We start from the raw sequence: 4,272 nt of genomic DNA, 5'->3' as shown, positions 1-4,272 counted from the left end.
TATTTAAAAAATTCAATGCAATGTAGAATAAAAATATGGGTACCAAATACAAGAGGAAATTTCTTTAGCATCTAAAAAAAAATTTTGGATTCACAATGACGAATAGGTACTTTTTTAAGCTTATAAAGTTAGAAGGGTGAAATTCGAGGTTGTTATCGAGTTTATATAAGTCCTTAACATATAATTTTTTCAAAAACAAATGTTGCGAATTTTCAAGGATAAAATTTTAAAAGGACTTTTTCAATACTTACCAGTCCTTCTGCACCAAAAACTTGAATCCGTTTCAATTCTGCAGGATTTCCTCTTTAATTTTATAACCATACTTTTTCTGTAAGCACATTTCTCTGAATTTGTTAAATCAATTTTGAATTAGTGACGTCAGAGTGAAAAACTAATGACGCAATTTTACTATATTTGGCCCATGCGTTCGATATATATTGATATTTGTTTTAAAAATTTACTATCGCGTGGTGTTGTATATATAATGAGCTAAAAATGCATAAAAAATATTAACTATTAAATAAAAAACGAAATATAGCCAATACCAGTCAAGAAAAAAAGTTTCAATTATTGCCGTCAGTGCAAATTACAAATCCCGGGATTATGTGCCACGAATCCCAGGATTTTTGGGACCTTAAAAAGGCCGGGAACAGGGATCCCGGAATCCCGGGACTAATATTCCTAACTGGCATAAAAATCATCTTTTGCTTTGTTCAATTTGCAGCGAAGTTGAAGTCAGTCAATGAAGTGAGGTACAAGAGTGAGGAAGTACAATTTCAAGCTTAATTAAATATGCATGTATGTACATACCGAATTTTAAGTAAAATCCAAATACCTAAATACATACATATGTATGTATAAAAACTGTTTTATAAAATTGTTATTTATTTTAACCCTTAAGACATTTTCTTATTTCAATTTAATATAAATAAGTATGTACTTTAGACTGCATCACTCCCCATACAAAAAAAAAAATCGGTACTGTTTTTCCAATGGAATTATAAAACCTATTATATTTTAGGACGTCCACCCAAATATTTGGAAAAAATATTCAGGGCTGTCATGGAATCCAAGTCGGTTTTGCATTTTGTCGGAATTACAAACCAATTTTGGTTTCATTTGGTGTCATGAAACCGGATTGGTTTTGCTCTTTTCGAACATAAACAAAACCGATGTTCGAATCAGCTGTCTTGCACATTTGTGTGTATAGCGATAATTTGAATGTATATTTTTTTGACACAATTTTATAAAATTGAATTGTTTTCATTAATTAAAAAAAATAATAAGTGAGCGCAAAATGACATCCGCAGTTGTCGCATTTCTCTTATTGGAAGAAGAAAGTTCCGAGAAAGTTAAAAGAAAAATTTTGAGAGATTGCAGCAATCCACTTGAGCTGCCTGAGACAGCGTAAGTAGATTGTTTTTTAATGTGCGTTTATAAATATTTATAGCGTACTTGCAGTTTCATAGCATATTATCGCCTAAACAAAGAGGCTTTCCGAATGGTGCTTGACACTATTGAAGGGCACTTGACACGTTCGAAAGTTCCACCAGTGCTGCAGTTAGCACCTTCGTTGCGATTTTTAGCTGAAGGATCCTATCAAAGATCAGTCGGGAACGACTCTAGCATAAGTGTAGCTAGAAGCACGGTGTCAACGATTTTAGATGATGTGCTTAAGGTTATGGAGCGGTTCATTTGCCCTCAGTGGGTGAAACTAGAAATGGACGGCACCGAAAAACGCAGATCAAGAGACTATTTTTACTTAAAGTACAAAATTCCCTCAATAATTGGTTGCATCGACGGGACACACATAAAAATCATCAAGCCGAGTATTGACGAACATTTATTTTATAATCGAAATTGATATTTCAGTATGAACGCCATGATTGCAAGTAATAATGAATCTTCATTTTACTCGTACATTGCCTTGTAAAACTGATTTATATATATGTATGTACATTTTTATTTAGATTTGTGATGGTCACATGAAAATTCGAGCGGTCGATGCACGCTATCCCGGCTCTAGCCATGACTCATTCGTATGGAACGTTAGTAGCGGCAGACAATATTTCCTCAAGAAGTATGAGTCAGTTGACCGGACATCAAAGTTGTTAGGAGATTGTGGATATGGCATAGAACCTTTTTTATTAACACCATACAGAGATCCACGCTACAACTCCAAAGAATATAAGTTCAATTTGGCCCATTCATCGCTCGAAATATTGTGGAGCGAACAATAGGAGTGCTGAAAAGCCGATTTCGCTGCTTATTGATCACCTTGCACTATCGGCCAGAAAAAGTGGTGAAAATTATAAATGTTTGCTGTGCGCTGCACAATATCTGCAGAAACTACAACGTGGAATATAACGACGACAGTATTACTTTACCATCAAATGATACTGATGAAAATGTTGAATCTCCACCGAACGCAACACTGCAAAGTGAAGGTAAAAGGATGAGGGATGAAATAGCCAACAGTTTATAGCAAACCAACTGAATAAAAATTCAAATATTTATTTATTAAAAAATAAAAAACACATATTTATTTATTTAAAAAACACGCATATATATTCATTAAAACAAAACAAAAATTCATTTAATAAGTAAATACATTTTTTCTAGAACTTATATAACTATTTATAACAATAAAATAAGGCACATTTTTAGGTACTATAACGACCACAACCAACACTTTTTTGACATTTTTTAAAAGGGAAATTACTTTTCTTTCTGTTTTTCGTAATCAAACTATAGGAGTTCGAGCTCGAATTGCTTTTCTTTTATTTCGTTTTTTTCCTGTATCGCTCGCAAAACACCTGTATTAATACGGACAAATTCATCCTTGAGCTCAATTACTGCATTCGCGACAGATTCGTTGCTTTTTTTTATGGCTCTATACACTCGTCTGAGGCTACTGTCGTTTTCTTTTTCAATCTTAATTAGCTCGTTCAATTTTTCATTTATTTCGAGCTTTCTCTCGTTGTCTTCATCGAGAAATTGTTTCAAACGCTTCCCAGTACTATCTGTCCTTTGTCTTTTAAGAGTGCTGCTGACTGGAGACATTGGCCGCTTCGATGATGTTGATGGCATTTCATCCTCACTTGCACAAACTAAATCTTCGCTGAGGCCAACTGCATTGCCAGCCACACCAACCACAGACTGTGCAATGCCACATATGCGCACTATTGTCTCTTCCGTTTGCGTTAGTTGGTGCTTAGAAAAGGGTCCTCCACCAGTTGCTCGAGACTCGCTTTTGTTTTGTGCGAGCTTTCTTTTTATGTCACTTTTCTACTCCGTCCACGTCTATACATATGTATATAAAAAACAGTGTAAGTTTAAGGCACGATTTAATTTATAGCACCAATTATGCTTTACCTTTTTCCATCCATTGGTATCCTTTTGTGGTGGACCTGCACTGTTCAGCGACTCAACTAAACTGTTGCCAAAGGGCATCAACAGTTGGTTTATCCCGCTTTGTAAAGCCTCTCGCAATATCTGGATATTTCTCCATAAATTCCACGATAATGCTGTTTTGAGTTGCATTTTTATGCTTTCCCCTAGTTATGAATAAAAATATGAATACATTAATTATTATTTTTATAAAATAAACCTTCTTTTACTCACATTTTTATAAAATGTCTAACTGGAAGTAAGAAAAACTAATAAACAAATGAAATCCAAGAGCTGTTAGCTGCTTGGTTTGTTTCCGATAGCAAAATCGATATTATTGATTTCTGTGACACCTAAAATCGACACTAATTCCGATTTGAACATAAAACCGATAACATTGGATTTCATGACACCAAAATAATTTTTTTGTCGTTTTCATATCCAATTCCGACAACAATTGGATTCCATGACAGCCCTGATTAAGATTTAAGTGAGCTGGACCGATTTGAAAATACCTCCAAAGATGGAGCTTTTTATGAATAAAAATAGTTTCTTAAAGATTTTTTTTTTGAAAAAATCCCCTCAAATGACACGGTTTAAGCTTAAAAAAATTGCATAAAAATATATTTAAAAAATTGAAAAAAAATTTTGAACGAAATCGTAATAATAAGATTTTTGATGCTGTTTTTAACTTTTTTCAAAGATTGGTATAAGGAATACTTGAATAACTGAGCCTAAACTCTCCCGATTTAGACTTGTGAGATATCGTTGGAAAGGTATTTTCTCACCCTTTTTATTTCTTTGTTAATAAACTCATTCAAAGGATGAAAGAGAAAGGTAGGATGAACGAATATCATGCAAAGTTGAATTAAGATGTGTTGG

The 4,272-nt window shown here is 33.7% G+C and overlaps 1 long non-coding RNA gene and 1 pseudogene across 1 annotated transcript; one reads left to right on the top strand and one right to left on the bottom strand.

The window, feature by feature from the left end:
- The first annotated feature begins 1,292 nt into the window (after positions 1–1,292).
- On the top strand, positions 1,293–2,542 carry LOC118735022. Its single transcript, XR_004992492.1, has 3 exons — positions 1,293–1,407; positions 1,462–1,892; positions 1,971–2,542. It is a non-coding gene; the product is annotated as an uncharacterized LOC118735022 (long non-coding RNA).
- A 91-nt stretch (positions 2,543–2,633) lies between these two features.
- On the bottom strand, positions 2,634–3,769 carry LOC118735021 (annotated as a pseudogene).
- Positions 3,770–4,272: the final 503 nt, after the last annotated feature.

Source organism: Rhagoletis pomonella, unplaced genomic scaffold (assembly GCF_013731165.1).
Source record: "Rhagoletis pomonella isolate Grant_MI unplaced genomic scaffold, Rhpom_1.0 Rhpom_scaffold_00003, whole genome shotgun sequence".
In the NCBI taxonomy this organism is placed as follows: Eukaryota; Metazoa; Arthropoda; class Insecta; order Diptera; family Tephritidae; genus Rhagoletis; species Rhagoletis pomonella.
Note: the sequence above shows the minus strand (reverse complement) of the source record. Positions and strands in the feature narration are given on the sequence as shown.